At 37.5% G+C, this 18,468-nt stretch overlaps 1 protein-coding gene across 7 annotated transcripts in view; it reads right to left on the minus strand.

The window, feature by feature from the left end:
- METTL4 (methyltransferase 4, N6-adenosine) overlaps positions 1-18,468 on the minus strand; it is a 518,759-nt gene that overhangs the window by 440,994 nt on the left and 59,297 nt on the right. The window contains exon 10 of one of the 7 annotated variants that reach the window (XM_067015869.1): positions 11,516-11,545. The exons of 5 other annotated variants lie outside the window; for them this stretch is intronic. The gene's annotated coding sequence lies outside the window, so the exon portion shown is untranslated. Of the gene's footprint in view, positions 1-11,515; positions 11,546-17,666; positions 17,710-18,468 lie in introns of those variants that run through there. One more of the 7 variants, XM_067015870.1, reaches the window with a different exon arrangement.

The following is an 18,468-nucleotide window of genomic DNA, read 5'->3' on the forward strand; positions in this document are numbered from 1 at the left end:
CATTCACCCCAAAACATACAACCTGACATGGCCCTGCTCATCAGAGGGAAAGGACTCAGCTCCACTGACCAGAACACAGGCACCAGTCCCTCCCATCAGGAAGCCTACACAAGACACTGGACCAACCCCACCACCAGGGGCACAGAACAGAAGGAAGAGGAACTACGACCCTGCAGCCTAGGAAAAGGAAACCTCAAATACTGTAAATTAGATAAAATGAGTAGACAGAGAAATATCTTACAGGCAAAGGAGCAAGATAAAAACCCACAAGACCAAATAAATGAAGAGGAAATAGGCAAACTACCTGAAAAAGAATTCAGAGTAATGAGAGTAAAGATTATCAAAAATCTTGGAAATAGAATACAGAAAATACAAGAAACATTTAACAAGGACCTAGAAGAACTAAAGACAAAAAAAGCAATGATGAACAACAATAAATGAAATTAAAAATACTCTAGATAGGATCAATAGCAGAATAACTGAGGCAGAAGAACGGATAAGTGAGCCGGAAGACAGAATGGTGGAAATAACTGTCACAGAGCAGAATAAAGAAAAAAGAATGAAAAGAATGGAGGACAGTCTCACAGACATCTGGGACAACATTAAGCACACCAACATTCAAATTATAGGCATCCGAGAAAAAGAAGAACAAAAGAAAGGGTCTGAGAAAATATTTGAAGAGATTATAGTTGAAAGCTTCCCCAACATGGGAAAGGAAATAGTCAATCAAGTCCAGGCATAGAGAGTCCCATAAGGATAAACCCAAGAAGAAACACGCTGAGACACGTATTAATCAAACTAACAAAATTAAACACAAAGAAAAAATATTAAAAGTAGCAAGGGAAAAGCAACAAATAACATACAAGGGAATCTCCATAAGGTTAACAGCTGATCTTTCAGCAGAAACTCTACAGGCCAGAAGGGAGTGGCAAGATATATTTTAAGTGATGAAAGGGAAAAACCTACAACCAAGATTACTCTACCCAGCAAGGATCCCATTCAGATTCGATGGGAAAATCAAAAGCTTTACAGACAAGTAAAAGTTAAGAGAATTCATCACAACCAAACCAGCTTTACAACAAATGCTAAAGGAATTTCTCTAGGCAGGAAACACAAGAGAAGGACAAGACTTACAAACACAAACACAAAACAATTAAGAAAATGGTAACTGGAACATACATATCCATAATTACCTTAAATGTAAATGAATTAGGTGTCGCAACCAAAAGACACAGACTGGCTGAATGGATACAAAAACAAGACCCAAGTATATGCTTTCTATAAGAAACCCACTTCAGACCTAGGGACACATACAGACTGAAAGTGAGGGGATGGAAAAAGACATTCAATGCAAATGGAAATCAAAAGATAGCTGGAGTAGTAATACTCATATCAGACAAAATAGACTTTAAAATAAAGACTATTACAAGAGACAAGGAAGGACACTATATAATGACCAAGAGATCAATCCAAGAAGAAGATATAACAATCATAAATATCTATGCACCCAATATAGGAGCACCTCAATACATAAGGCAAATGCTAAAAGCCATAAAATGGTAAACCGACAGTAACACAATCATAGTAAGGGACTTTAACACCCCACTTTCACCAATGGACAGATCATCCAATCTGAAAATAAATAAGTAAACACAGCTTTAAATGACACATTAAACAAGATGGATTTAATTGATATTTATAGGACATTCCATCCAAAAACAACAGAATACACATTCTTCTCAAGTTTTCATGGAACATTCTCCAGGATAGATCATATCTTGGGTCACAAATCAAGCTTTCGTAAATTTTTAAAAATTGAAATTGTATGTAGTGTCTTTTCCAACCACAACGCTATGAGACTAGATATCAATTACAGGAAAAAACAATGTAAAAAATACAAACAATGGAGGCTAAACAATACGTTACTAAATAACCAAAAGATCACTGAAAAATCAAAGAGGAAATCAAAAAAACCTAGAAACAAATGACAATGAAAACACGACAACCCAAAACCTATGGGATGCAGCAAAAGCAGTTCTAAGAGGGATGTTTATAGCAATACAATCCTACCTCACAATACAAGAAACATCTCAAACAACTTAACCTTACACCTAAAGAAAGAAAGAACAACAACAACAAAAAAAAAAAAACCCTAAGTTAGCAGAAGGAAAGAAATCATAAACATCAGATCAGAAATAAATGAAAAAGAAATGAAGGAAATGACAGCAAAGATCAATAAAACTAAAAGCTGATTCTTTGAGAAAATAAAGAAAATTGATAAACCATTAGCCAGACTCACCAAGAAAAAAAGGGAGAAAACTCAAATCAATAGAATTAGAAATGAAAAAGGAGAAGTAACGACTGACACTGCAGAAATACAAAGGATCATGAGAGACTACTACAAGCAACTCTATGCCAATAAAATGGACAACCTGGAAGAAATGGACAAATTCTTAGAAAAGCACAACCTTCCAAGACTGAACCAGGAAGAAGAAGAAAACATGAACAGATCAATCACAAGTACTGAAATTGAAACTGTGATTAAAAATCTCCCAACAAACAAAAGCCCAGGGTCAGATGGCTTCACAGGCAAATTCTATAAAACATTTAGAGAAGAGCTAACACTATCTTTCTCAAATTCTTCCAAAATGTAGCAGAGGGAAGAACACTCTCAAACTCATTCTATGAGGCCACCATCATCCTGATACCAAAACCAGACAAAGCTATCATAATAAAAGAAAATTACAGGCCAGTATCACTGATGAACATAGATGCAAAAATCCTCAACAAAATACTAGCAAACAGAATCCAACAGCACATTAAACGGATCATACACTACGATCAAGTGGGGTTTATCCCAGGAATGCAAGGATTCTTCAATATATGCAAATAAATCAATGTGATACACCATATTAACAAACTGAAGGATAGAAACTATATAATAATCTCAATAGATGCAGAAAAAGCTTTTTGAAAAATTTAACACCCATTTATGATAAAATCTCCAGAAAGTGGGCATACAGGGAACCTACCTCAACATAATAAAAGCCGTATATCACGAACCCACAGTCAACATCATTCTCAATGGTGAAAAACTGTAAGCAGTTCCTCTACAATCAGGAACAAGACAAGGTTGCACACTCTCAACATTATTATTCAACATAGTTTTGGAATTTTTAGCTATGGCAATCATAGAAGAAAAATAAATAAAAGGAATCCAAATCAGAAAAGATGAAGTAAAACTGTGACTGTTTGTGGATGACATGATACTATACATAGAAAATCCTAAAGATGCCACCAGAAAACTACTAGAGCTAATCAATGAATTTGGTAAATTAGCAGGATACAAAATTAATGCACAGAAATCTTGCATTCCTATGACTAACAACAAAATTTCAGAAAGAGAAGTCAAGGAAACACTCCCATTTACTATTGCAACAAAAAGAATAAAATGCCTAGGAATAAACCTACCTAAGGAGGCAAAAGACCTGTGTACAGAAAACTATAAGACACTGATGGGGCTTCCCTGGTGGCGCAGTGGTTGAGAGTTCGCCTGCTGATGCAGGGGACGTGGGTTTGTGCCCCAGTCTGGGAAGACCCCACACGCCACAGAGCGGCTGGGCCTGTGAGCCATAGCCGCTGAGCCTGCGCGTCTGGAGCCTGTGCTCTGCAATGGGAGAGACCACAACAGTGAGAGGCCCGCGTACCATACACACACACACACACAAAGACACAAATGAAAGAAATCAAAGACAATACAAACAGATGGAAAGATATACCATGTTCTTGGATTGGAAGAATCAACATTGTGACTATACTACCCAAAGCAATCTACAGATTCAATGCAATCCCTATCAAACTACCAATGGCACTTTTCACAGAACTAGAACAAAAAATTTACAATTAGTATGGAAACACAAAAGACCCCAAATAGCCAAAGCAATCTTGAGAAAGAAAAATGGTGCTGGAGGAATCAGGCTCCCTGACTTCAGACTCTACTACAAAGCTACAGTAATCAAGACAGTATGGTACTGGCACAAAAACATAAATACAGATCAATGGTACAGGATAGAAAGCACAGAGATAAACCCATGCACATATGGTCACTTTATCTTTGACAAAGGAGGCAAGAATATATAATGGAGAAAAGACAGCTTCTTCAATAAGTGGAGCTGGGAAAACTGGACAGCTACATGTAAAAGAATGAATTTAGAATACTCCCTAACACCATACACAAAAAGAAACTCAAAATGGATTAAAGACCTAAATGTAAGGCCAGACACTATAAAACTCTTAGAGGAAAACATAGGTAGAACACTCTATGACATAAATCACAGCAAGATCTTTTTTGACCCACCTTCTAGAGTAATGGAAATAAAAACAAAAATAAATAAATGGGACCTAATGAAACTTAAAAGCTTTTGCACAGCAAAGGAAACCACAAACAAGACGAAAAGACAACCCTCAGAATGGGAGAAAATAGTTGCAAATGAAGCAACTGACAAAGGTTTAATCTCCAAAATATACAAGCAGCTCATGCAGCTCAATATTAAAAAACCAAACAACCCAATCAAAAATGGGTGGAAGACCTAAATAGGCATTTCTCCAAAGACATACAGATTTCCAATAAACACATGAAAAGATGCTCAACATCACTAATCATTACAGAAATGCAAATCAAAACCACAATGAGGTATCACCTCACACCAGTCAGAATGGCCATCATCAAAAAATCTACAAACAATGCTGGAGAGGGTATGGAGAAAAGTGAATCCTCCTGCACTGTTGGTGGAAATGTAAACTGATACAGCCACTCTGAGGAACAGTATGGAGGTTCCGTAAAAAACTAAAAATAGAACTAAAATAGAAAAAAAATAGAACTGCCATACTGCCATACAACCCAGCAATCCCACTCCTCAGCATATACCCTGAGAAAACCCTAATTCAAAAAGATACAATGTTCACTGCAGCACTATTTACAATTGCCAGGACATGAAAGCAACTTAAATGTCCATTGACAGATGAATGGATAAAGAAGATGTGGCATGTACATACAGTGGAATATTACTCAGCCATAAAAAGAAATGAAATTGAGTTATTTGAAATGAGGTGAATGGACCCAGAGTCTGTCATACAGAGTGAAGTAAGTCAGAAGAGAAAAACAAATACCATATGCTAATGCACATATATGGAATCTAAAAAGTGGTACTGATGAACCTAGTGGCAGGGCAGGAATAAAGATGCAGACATGGAAAATTGACTTGAGGACACAGTGGGGGACAGGAAAGCTGGGACAAAGTACGAGAGTAGCACTGACATATATACACTACCAAATGTAAAATGGATGGCTAGCGGGAAGCTGCTGCATAGCACAGGGAAATCAGCTCGGTGCTTTGTGACAACCTAGAGGGGTGGGATAGGGAGGATGGGAGGGAGGCTCAAGAGGGAGGGGATATGGGGATATATGTATACGTATAGCTGATTCACTTTGTTGTACAGCAGAAACTAACAAACATTGTAAAGCAATTATACTCCAATAAAGATATTGAAAGAAAAAAAGAGAGAAAGAAGGAAGGAAGGAAAGAAAGAAAGAAAGAAAGAAAGAAAGAAAGAAAGAAAGAAAGAAAGAAAGAAAGAAAGAAAGAAAGAAAGAAAGAAAGAGAATACAGGAATACAGAGAGACATAAACCCAGCATACACAGACCCCACACCACAAATATAGCAGAGTCATACTGGTGTTCACCCCCAGCACCTCTCTACTGAGGCACTGGTAAAAGTGCTAGCCGGGGGCAGCTGAGGGAACCATGCCTGTTCTGGTTCTGTACAGATCCTTTTTTCTTTCACTGTCCAATGTACATAATTTGTTAATTCTCTTTTATGGCCACATAGAAACATGTTCTATCTGCTTTGGTCACTTCCTTTCACCAAAGCTGATGAATTTTACTCTGTCTGAAATTGCCCAAAGTTCAGATTCATAAACTTCTAAACTGTTACAGCCTTTATGCAACAGCCTGTAACACGGCTTGTTTCTAACTCATCCCTCATGCAGGTGATGTAAAAGACCACTACTCCTTCCACCACTGGTGAGAATTAAACAACTTCTGGGCTAAGTGCTACCTCAAGGTCTCTTTTCTTATTACTCAAAATAAAAATCACTTTAGGATTTCTTTCTGTCAAACATCCCCACTCTTCACATTTATTGTTGAACAATTACAGGCCCACTAATGAAGGCATTAAAAAATACATTACAGGCTTCCCTGGTGGTGCAGTGGTTGAGAGTCCGCCTGCCGATGCAGGGGACATGGGTTCGTGCCCCGGTCCGGGAAGATCCCACATGCCGCGGAGGGGCTAGGCCCGTGAGCCATGGCTGCTGAGCCTGTGCGTCCAGAGCCTGTGCTCCACAACAGGAGAGGCCACAACAGTGAGAGGCCTGTGTACCACCAAAAAAAAAAAAAAAAAAATACATTACAAAATCTATAAATTATGGAAACCTTGTTTATTTTACAAATCTGTTCACTGTAAAATTCACAAGACATGGAAGCAACCTATGTGTCCATCAACAGATGAATGGATAAAGAAGATGTGGCACACATATACAATGGAATATTAGTCAGCCATAAAAAGAAATGAAATTGAGTTATTTGTAGTGAGGTGGATGGACCTAGAGTCTGTCATACAGAGTGAAGTAAGTCAAAGAGAGAAAAACAAATACCATATGCTAACACATATATATGGAATCTAAAAAAAAAATGGTCATGAAGAACCTACAGGCAAGACAGGAATAAAGACACAGACCTACTAGAGAATGGACTTGAGGATATGGGGAGGTGGAAGGGTAAGCTGTGACAAAGTGAGAGAGTGGCATGGACATATATACACTACCAAACATAAAATAGATAGCTAGTGGGAAGCAGCCGCATAGCACAGAGAGATCAGCTCGGTGCTTTGTGACCACCTAGAGGGGTGGGATAGAGAGGGTGGGAGGGAGACACAAGAGGGAAGAGATATGGGGACATATGTATATGTATAACTGATTCCCTTTGTTATAAAGCAGAAACTAACACACCATTGTAAAGCAATTATACTCCAATAAAGATGTTAAAAAAAAAGAATTTTGAAATTATGCAATTTACATGCCACATTTTAGGATCACACTATTACTAAGCAAAATTGGTTTGCTACTCTTTCTAACGTATACTTTTATTAATGTACAAATATTCATTGCCATATGGTCATTTAAAAATACACATTGTCTATGCAGTTCCAGTACATTAAAAGCTGGAACAAAGCAGTGGAGCTCACTACTACAACCCACTCCTTCCACAACAAGGTCAAGTGTAAAGTTCCTTCTCCAAATCCCTGACAGGACAGTCAAGTGACTTGTGGGGTGAAAAATTAAAATACTATCTCTAGGGAAGACTCAAAAATACCAGATGGAAACTTCCATATCAAACAAGGTGGCAGACTAGACAAACTGAAAAACTATAAATGTTGACTTCAATATACTCATACCCTCTTAAATGTATTCCTGAGAGAACAAGACAGTAAGAGAATCCCCCAAAGCTAAAAAAAAAAAAAAAAATCAAGGTAGTTCAAGTATGCTGAGTTTTACCTATACCCTGGAGTGGACATGTGAGTACATTTCAATAAATTAAGGTCACGAGTTTTAACGACCATATGGAGACAGAAAGTAAGACCCTGGGCTCAGACAAGGCAAGATATTGAAACTGAGACCTTCACATCAAGCCAGAACTCTCAAAGGTCAACACCCTCAGTGAGAGGTGCACTAGGAAAATTTCTGCTCATAACAAAGAAAGTAAGAACTCTTGTCCCTCTTACCTTGACTCTGTGCATCCGTTATCTACCACTGTATCATAACAACTACCCAGAACTTTGTGGCTTAAAGCAACAATGATTACTATTTTCTAACCTAACTCATTCTTGCAGTTGCCATCAAATGGTAGCAGGAATAGCTGGGAGATTCAAGATGATCTCACTGAGAGGTCTGGAGCCTGGGTGCTGGACCTCCTCCATGTGACCTTCATCCTCAAGATGAGACCAGGTTTTCTTACATCTTTGCTCAGCCCAGCCTGGCATCATGGCCTGACCATGCTTCCTCCCAGCCCTCCCCTGCTCCCTGTCTGCTTCCTTCTACACAGGCACTTTCCTATGAAATCCCTGCACAGTTAATCCCATCTTGGTGCCTGCCTCTGGGAGGACCTGGATTAAAACACTAATTTTTATACAAAAAGTATAAATTAGGAAGCGATTATTTGCTTAACAAAGTAATTCCATTAAATAATGAATTCCCTTAGAGCATTTTTCTCCTTTTTTAGTTTGAAGTTTTTCTACTTCAGAAAAGTACTGAAAATAACAAAATAAACACTTATGTACCTAACACCTGTAATGGACTAAATTTAGCACATTTTATGTGATTTGATTTAAACACAATTTTTTCAGGAAGATGTCTACTGAGTGAGACAAAGTATGATTGGATTAGTGTTCTGACTCTCAGAAGTATTCTGTTCTGTTCATTCCCCCAAAATCACAGGCTCTAGGGCAACTCCAGAAAATTAGTTGTCTGATTCCTCGGTGTTGTGAATAATGAAAATGCTAAAGGATTACAATAAGCACTCTATAATGTGTACTGCTTGTTCATTTTTTATTTGGGGGCCATTTGTTTATGACCCTCCTTTAAAGATCCCATTAAATGTCTCTGTAAAAGTCAGTATAGTGGTTCAGCAGCACTGATACTCAGGTAGGAAAATGTAAGCCTCATTATTCCTACTTCTCATGTCTTGTAGTGATTTACCTAATGGGGTACCATGGGTGTCACACCCATTATTTCTAAGAACAGTTAAACCAGAAAAGCTTTAAAGACCGAGACTTCAAAATGAAAAGACCATCTTTGAAAGAAAACACATTTGGAAGCAATGCTTTTATCATAATTTTTTTTTTTTTTTTTTTTTTTTGCAGTACGCGGGCCTCTCACCGCTGTGGCCTCTCCCGTTGCGAAGCACAGGCTCCAGATGTGCAGGCCCAGCGGCTATGGTTCATGAGCCCAGCCGCTCCGCGGCACGTGGGATCTTCCCAGACCAGGGCACGAACCCGTGTCCCCTGCATCGGCAGGCGGACTCTCAACCACTGTGCCACCAGGGAAGCCCTATCATAAATATTTTTTAACAGCAGAGAAATATATAAGAACATCTACTATTTTCTCTAAATAAAAAAATACACTTTCAGAAGGCTTTGGGACTCTTCCTCTCCAAAAGAAATGTGTTCCACTATATGTATAAACAAGGCAAGGTTTTTATTTCTAGCTTTGAATCAATCATGAGACTTGTTTACTTCTCTTCACTGAGGCTTTATTGCTTTTTCCCATTCACTCGCTCAAATATACAACTTGTGGCTAAAAAACACCAGGACATCTAGATGTAGTCCACTGTCCAGTTATGTTGACCATGTAACACTAAATATCCACCAAAATTTAGTTCACCTCTGTTCAGAAAAGCAATAAAGGCAAATATCACCTTTTAATTCCATACCACTCAACTTTTCCCTAAACTTTGTTGAAGGAGCAGTTTTAGGCAGCTTTCCTTGCATATAATCTACTACCTGCTTCCTCGTTAAGACACCTCTTTAAATACAAAAAATGTCTATAAGTTGAAGAAAATAAAGTTTTATTCATGAACATGTTTATCATAAACCTGAGTGGTTCCAGACACAACTCTGCTTCCACTTCTCTGTACTGTCTTCAAGGCTAGACTTCCTGCTTTCTTATTGGAAATTTTACTCCATCATTCTACTGAGTTTCCTTCAGCTATGACTTTAGGATTGGATGTCTGTAAGAAACACCAAGGAGGTGACCAGAACTCAGAGACATGGGCCAGAATCCCTGATGTCACTGCCCCTCCTGCCAGAATCTTTCCTCTGGAGAGCGCTGAAGAATTTGTGTTTAGTCATTTTGAAAGTAATCCCCTCAAAGTTTATTATCTTAGTCTGTTCGGGTTGCTGTAACAAAACACCTCAGACTGGGTGGCTTATGAACAACAGAAATTTATCTCTCACAGTTCTGGAGACTGGAAGTCCAAGATCAAGGCCCCAGCATGGTCTTTGGTGAGTGTCCTCTTCGTGGTTCATAGCCAGTGCCTTCTTGCTTTGTCCTCACATAGTAGAAAGGGTGACAGAGCTGAATTCCTTCCTTAAGAAAGTCTTCCCAAGGCTCAGATGAAAGCAGAGACCCATATCAGAAACGTCAGCTGAGAGGTCTGGCGTTCCTTGTCTGGTATGCACCTCACACACAGCCAGACCTCACTGATCCCCTGGCAGGTTGTCACTGCAGGCTCCACATGCCTGTGTGGCGCTCCTACTGTGTTAACGACTCTGCCCTCCTCACCCCCAGGAGCTTGTGACTTGTGCTGGATCAACCACTACCTGGCCTCAGTAACTGGTCTAAGGAACAGGCATGTGACCCACGACAGGTTCCCATTGTCACCTGGAAATTTCTAACTGAATTCAGTCTAGAAGATTCTCCTCCTCTTGAGCTGGGATGCTGTAAGGCTTCAACCCCAGAGTTAGCCAAGGCTCTGTGCCCTCATAAATGGGAAAAGCTGGTGCGAAGTACGAGAAAATTAAGTAAACAATTAGAGGGAATCAAGACCAAAGGATGGAAAGAGCACTTTGAAATTTTTGATTATCTTAGTCCAGTCATCCTTGAGATAGCTCTCTCCTACCCTCTTCATAGTCAGTTAACTGAACCAATTAATTCCCTATTTTTGATAAAATTTGTGCAAGTTAGGTTTCTGAAATACAGAACCAAGGAGTCCAGACTCCTTGTCTTCTACTGTCTTCTCCTGTCTTCTACTGTCTTCTCCTGTCTTCTACTTTTTATGTATACACAAAGTCACAGTCTTAAACAAGATTTTGTATGTATGATCATGTAATAATTAAAGCTGTTTTATTGAATTTTATATTTGAAATGAATATCTCAGTGTTTCCTGAGGATGGGGGCCCGTGAATAAGTGCCACCCTCCTCTGTCACTCAGGTGGACAATTAATAGGTCAATCTACATGGCTTCTAGGACAGTCCAGCAGCTTTAGCTCTCACAGTGGTAAACAGCCAGATGATGGATCAGCTTTCCCTCCTTCCCTCACCCACACACAAATTCTTATCTCAGACTCTGCTCACAGGCTTAGACAAAGACACACTTTTGGTAAAGAACTTTATAAAGACATGGCTCATGAAATCTCTCCCTCTCCCCTTCTGCCTAGCAAGAGTCAGTGACCAGAAAAGAGCAGTGACGATCAAATTCTGATCAGAGTCCAGAAGAAGAAAGCAGAAAGAGGACTTTATGCTCATCCCACCCTTCCATCTTCTCAGTTCACTCCTCTCTCCAACCATCCACCCTTCTGTACCTCAACCCATATACTCATATTTTCTTTAAAACCCATCCAGTAACTCCTTGATGTAAGATTCTAGAGATTCTATTTATTGAAGCCCTGTTTTTCCTGACATTCATCTGGCCTTGGTCCTGCAGTAATCACACTGGAAGAGAAAACATGATCATGACTCAGGCTCTGAATGAGGAAGAAGAACAAAATTCATTATTTTACCAATAATACAATAAACTAATTTAAAGGAAGTAAAGTACTCTCAAAACACCACTTTAAAAGAATAAAGGACAATTGGACTCTTGGCTATAAGAACCACATTCTGATAACTATAAAAAAATTATATATTTTACTTGCTTTATATCATATATTACAGTATTGTACTTTGTTCTCCCAAAATAGTATCTTTTCTTTCATAGTTTTTATTCATCAGCACAGTTATTCAATAACCTAAGGAGCCATATTCAAATAGGAAAACTGTACAAAATAGTAAAATAACCTTGGCTGACCAGATTGATTGACCCTCCAATCTGGGTTCTGTCACCTGCTAGATGCCCACCATTAGATAACTTCAGTAAAAGCCCAATAATCCAATAGGATCCAGACTGATACTGTACCAGTATGAGTATTGGATTTTTCTATACTACAGAGTATTGCACTACTGATACTATAGATACCAAAATATATCTCAGTTTTCATCATCAAATCTCCAATTCAACACTTTGATCTTTTATTATGAATGTATCGTACTATAAGTAGCCAACATAATAGAAGAGCATATTCTAGAAACCACTGAAAACAATGGACTATCAATAAACTAGTAAATTGGGCTTCCCTGGTGGCGCAGTGGTTGAGAGTCCGCCTGCCGATGCAGGAGACACGGGTTCGTGCCCTGGTCCGGGAAGATCCCACATGCCGCGGAGCGACTAAGCCCGTGAGCCATGGCCGCTGGGCCTGTGCGTCCGGAGCCTGTGCTCCGCAACGGGAGAGGCCACAACAGTGAGAGGCCCGCATACCGCAAAAAAAAAAAAAAAAATAAAAAATAAAAAAAAAAATAAACTAGTAAATCAATACCTATAAATATTATAAATGGCATAAATATTAGTTTGATTTTTCACAGGGTACTTATATTAGTATATAAGATAATTCATTGCAGGAGATTAGGATGCATAGTACCTACACTAAATAATATTTACATAAACTTTTAAAAATTACCATATTTATAACTTAAACCACAGTTTCTTTTTTCACCAAAATTATAACAAATTATTTAGAGTAACTGTAACTTGAATGAACTTATTCATACATTTAGTCATTCAATAAATATTTCTTGAAGACAATTATGTGTCTGGGGATAAAATAATATATACAAAAGAAATAGGGCTTCCCTGGTGGCACAGTGGTTGAGAGTCCGCCTGCCGATGCAGGGGACACGGGTTCATGCCCTGGTCTGGGAAGATCCCACATGCTGCGGAGCGGCTGGGCCTGTGAGCCACGGCCACTGAGCCTGCATGTCTGGAGCCTGTGCTCCGCAACGGGAGAGGCCACAACGGTGAGAGGCCTGCGTACCGCAAAAAATAACAATAATAAAAAAATTAAAAATTGATAAGGAAAAGACCAAAAAACTAGTAGGAAAATGGCCAAAACATATGAACAGTTTACAGAATATGAAAGACAGAATGGCTCTGGAGCATATGAAGTAATGTACAACTTTCCTCAAAATAAGAGAAGTGCAAATTAAAACAACACTCAGCCATCATTTGTCAACTATTAGATAGGAAATGACCAAAAAGTTTAACACACTGTGTTGGTAAGTGTGTGGGGAAATAGGCAGTATCATATATGGCTGGTGGGAATGAAAATTGATTCAACTTCTATGAAGTGCAATTTTGCAACATATATCAAGTAATCCACTCTTTTTTTTTGAGTCCCTAGAGCAGGTTCCTTTTTTTTTTTAATTGAAGTACAGTTGATTTACAATGTTATGTTAGTTTCACATGTACAATAAAGTAATTCAGTTATATATATACACATATTCATTTTCAGATCCTTTTCCATTCTAGATTATTACAAGATGGTCAATATAGTTCCTTGTGCTATACATTAGGTCCTTGTTGTTTATTTTATATATAGCAGTATGCATCTGTTAATCCCCAACTCCTAATTACCCCTCCCACCCTCTTTCCCCTTTGGTAGCCATAAGTTTGTTTTTTATGTCTGTGAGTCTGTTTCTGTTTTGTAAATAAGTTCATTTGTAGTATTTTTTTTAGATTCCACTTAAGAGTGATATCATATGATATTTGTCTTTGACTTACTTCACTTAGCATGATAATCTCTAAGTCCATTCATACTGCTGCAAATGGCATTAGTTCATTTGTTTTTATGGCTGAGTAATATTCCATTGTGTGTATATATATATATCAATATATCACATCTTCTCTATCCATTCATCTGTCAATGGACATTTAGGTTACTTCCATGTCTTGGCTACTGTAAATAGTGCTGCTATGAACACTGGGGTGCATGTATCTTTTTGAATTAGTGTTTTTGGTTTTTTCTGATATCTACTCAGGAGTGGAATAGCTGGGTCATATGGTAATTCTAGTTTTATTTTTTTGAGAAATTTCCATACTGTTTTCCACAGTGGCTGCACCAATTTACATTCCCTTTTCCCCACATCCTCAACAATATCTGTTATTTGTGTTCTTTTTGATGATAGCCATTCTGACAGATGTGAGGTGATATCTCATTGTGGTATTGATTTGCATTTCCCCAATGATTAGAAATGTTAAGCAACTTTTCATATGCCTGTTGGCCATCTGCATTTCCTCTTTGGAAAAATGTCTATTTAGGTCTTCTGCCCATTTTTTGATTGGGCTTTTGTTCTGTTTTGTGTATATATATATATATATATATATATATATATATACAGAGAGAGAGAGAGAGAGAGAGAGCTGTATCAGCTGTTTGGATTTTTGGAAATTAAGCCCCTAGGAATAAACCTGACCAAGGAAGTGAAAGATTTATATGCTGAGAACTATAAGACATTGATAAAAGAAATTTAAGATAATTCAAAGATATGGAAAGATATCCCATGCTCTTGGATTGGAAGAATTAATATAGTTAAAATAGCCATACTACCTAAAACAATCAACAGATTTAATGTGATCCCCATCAAATTACCCATGACATTTGATGGGTACAGAACTAGAATAAACCTAAATTTTATACTGAACCAAGAAAGACCCAGAAGCAATTGCCAAAGCGATCCTGAGGAAAAGGAACAAAGCTGGAGGCATAACCCTTCCAGACTTCAGACTATACTACAAAGCTACAGTAATCGAAACAGCATGGTACTGGCACAAAAACAGACATATGGATCAATGGAACAGATAGAGAGCCCAGAATTAAACCCACACACCTATAGTCAATTAATCTTTGACAAAGGAGGTAAGAATATGCAATGGAGAAAAGACAGTCTCTTCAGCAAGTGGTGCTGGGGAAGCTAGACAGCCATGTGTAAATTATTAGTTAGAACACTCCCTCACATCTACACAAAAGTCAACTCAAAATGGCTTTAAGATTTAAATATAAGACTTGACACCATAAAACTCCTAGAAGAGAACATAGGCAAACATTTTCTGACATAAAGTGTAGCAATGTTTTCTTAGGTCAGTCTCCCAAGGCAAAAGAAATAAAAGCAAAAATAAACAAATGGGACCTAATCAAACATATAAGCTTTTGCACAGCAAAGGAAACCATAAACAAAATGAAAAGACAACCTACAGAATGGGAAAAAATATTTGCAAATGATGCAACCAATCAGGTAATCTACTCTTAAACAAAAAAAAATTCCTTTGAAATTTCTTTGAAATAAATTCCAAAGAATTTATCCTATAGACATATTCAAACATGTGCAAAATAACATATGTACAAGAGATTCTATGACAACATTGTTTGATATAGCAAAGACTGGAAACCCACATGTTCATCAATAGGTGACTGGTTAAATAAATTGTGGTATATCCATCCAATGAAATATGCTGCAGCTATAAAAATTAATGAGGATTCTCTTTCTGTAACAATATGGAATGCTTTCAAATGTTGAGTCTAAAAAAACCACACAGTGCAAAATCGTGTGAAGTCTATACTACCGTGTATATCAGGGGAGGGGAATATCTACATATATATTTATTTACATATGCATAAAATACTTCTGGGAGTATATTTAAAAACTGATAGTATTGTTTGCTTCCAAAACAAAGAATTGGATGGTGGAGGAATGGAATGGAAGCCCTTTTGTAATTTTTGAATTTTTTAATCCTGTGGATGTATTTCCTACACAAATGAGTAAAATTTATATTTAAAAAAAACACCCTAGGCTGAGCATCCAGAGCTCTGATCACTGGTTCCATCTCAGTCCCTGTGATCTTAAGTCATCTCCTCTGTGGCTCATTTTTCCCTTCAAAGACTAAGGAAGTTAGAGTGGCAAATCTCTAAGGTTCCCTCTAATTGTAGACTTTTAGGCACATGTAAGAAATCATAGCCTCAAGGAAAAAATAGAATAATACTTTTCTGCATTTCACATATAAAGCTTAATGGTGGCTCTGGCCAACACAATTGTGATTCATTTCTTCATGATTACATAGCAAAAGCCCAGATTCTATGCAAACAGTCCCAATCTCTTCTACAAACACATGGCATCAACATGGTCTTTATGGAAACTGGAAGTATCCATGCAGAGCCCCTGTAACCACATGTCAAACCAGCAGGTGCCTGGACTGTCCAACTCAGGACTGCTGAAGGCAGGTAGTTCTCACTTTTTAACGCAGCCCAGTTAAGGAATGTCAAAGACCCCTAGACCCATCCACCTCACCCATTCTCACTGTAATGTACATCTGCTTCATTCAATATAGAAGTATGCTGGTTTGTATCTGTGCATACTCAACTCAGTGCTGCATATACAACTTAGTGGTTGGCATACACAAATATATATATAATGTATATATAATACATATATTTATGTAATAATACATATTATATGTATTTACCTTAAGGTAAGCTCGTATATACTAACGTGTGTGTGTGTATATATATACATATACATGTATACGTACATGTATATATATATATATATTACCTTAAGATGGTTATTTACCTTAAAGTCTGCTTAAAATGAAAAGTAAGGACCAAGAATAAATTTGTTGCAGATAAGCAACACTCTACACTGTAAGGTTAACCAAACAACTCACAACACTCTACAGTCATTTATAATTGCAAAACAAAACAGCACCAACTAAAAACCATACCACACTCAAGATGATATAATACAGGGATGACATAGGGATAACTTCCTCCTTGCAACTATCCACAGGTAAGTGCAACAGGAATTTTGTAAACTTGCCAAGAACTACATAGTAGCCAGACTCTTTAGCCACAAATGTACTGAATGAGAGTCCTCTAGTTACCTGGTAATTCTCCTTTATGAAGGCCAAAATTTAGTCAACTTTAATAACTCATTTAATAGATTATTGGTAATTAGCTCTTACTCATAACCTAAAAATGAAAGTCTAAAGAACATATCACTTGCCTCCATTTTCCTCATTTGTAAAACAGTAACAATATTTCTTCTACCTCGCAAGATTACTTTGAGGATCAAATGATAAAAAAGGTTGTAATAATATTTTATAAACTGCAATGGGGTTGATATAGTTTGCAGACATAACTTATTATTATTAAATCCTAAAATGGCCCTGGCTGCAATAGCCATGCACCCTTGAGCTGCTATGAACAGTCACTGTTGAATTGTTAAAGGTCTCAAAGGCTCCTGGAAGATGGAGGAATTTTGACAAACGTTAATGTTTAGTTGAATAACTGAAATTAAAGTTACTAATAAAACATTGTTTAGAAAACTAATATATTGAGGGTGAACTGACAGATTTATACAATCAGCATATATTTAATTAATATAAACAAATTTCCTAACAAGTGTGGTTTGCTGGTGCACTCCATCTCTAGTTTCTGATAAACAACTGTTGAGGAAGCAAAAGGAGCCAAATTTTCACATTCTCTGCTTGGGAAATATGCCCTGTAGATATTTAATAACACATTCTGCTTTCTTGAAATCATTATATTAGTATATACAAACTTACCTTCAGGATCTGTTTTAATTACAAATGTGTCATGCATAAAACATGTGGAATCATTTCAACATGTTCATTATCCTCTGCCCCATTCTTCAATTCGCAAGGCAAGTTTAATTGTGGTATATTCATCAACTCTCCTTTAGTCTTAAGATTTCTGCAGATATTAGTTCAGCTGAAATTTATAGAAAACAGTCCTCTGGCAGGTTACCCCTGATTGGGTTCCACTTGAGAGGATAGTATTAATCAATGCACTGGAAAACACACAGGCACCAAAGCCACATTAAATCTATGCACCATCCCACAGGGCTCTGATTATGGAAATAGATTCACATATTTTAGTGATAATATTAGCAGCCACAATTCTTTCTCAAATGAAACCTGAAGCAAACACGCAGATTAGCACCAGTTTAACATTTCTTAAAACTTTGTTTTTAAGCAGGCTTCGGAGGAAATGATTACAGCTTCCCTGCTTACTTATTCTCCCTACTTCACTAGTGTAACATGAGCTTAATTAGATTATGTTGAGGTTATTTGCTCTTCTAAAGTCTGAGTTTCTATGAATATTGAATCATTAAATAATTGCAGTGGAAACATTAAAAAAAAAACCCTTTTCCCAAATCAGAAGAGATTCAAGAAATCCCAAGCTACCTGAGGCTAGAGAGACTGAATTGTAATTAGTTGGTAGAAACACTAATATTTATTTGAGACAATGGACCTGAAGTTGATTCTCAGATGAGGAGCTTAAAATAAAAAGCCATAGATTGTGAAAATAAAGAGGCAAACTAGTAAAGAAAGCTAGAGAACTTCAGGAGAAAAACAAAAGTAAGAACTTGTTAGAATTGGATGGTGGTGTTAAACACTGAGGACATCGTAGGTGATTTTTTAAAATAAGGGTTAGGTGCCCAGAGGAGAGAGGGTCTAATTGAACTGG

The sequence above is a fragment of the Kogia breviceps genome, chromosome 15 (assembly GCF_026419965.1).
Source record: "Kogia breviceps isolate mKogBre1 chromosome 15, mKogBre1 haplotype 1, whole genome shotgun sequence".
Classification (NCBI taxonomy): domain Eukaryota; kingdom Metazoa; phylum Chordata; class Mammalia; order Artiodactyla; family Physeteridae; genus Kogia; species Kogia breviceps.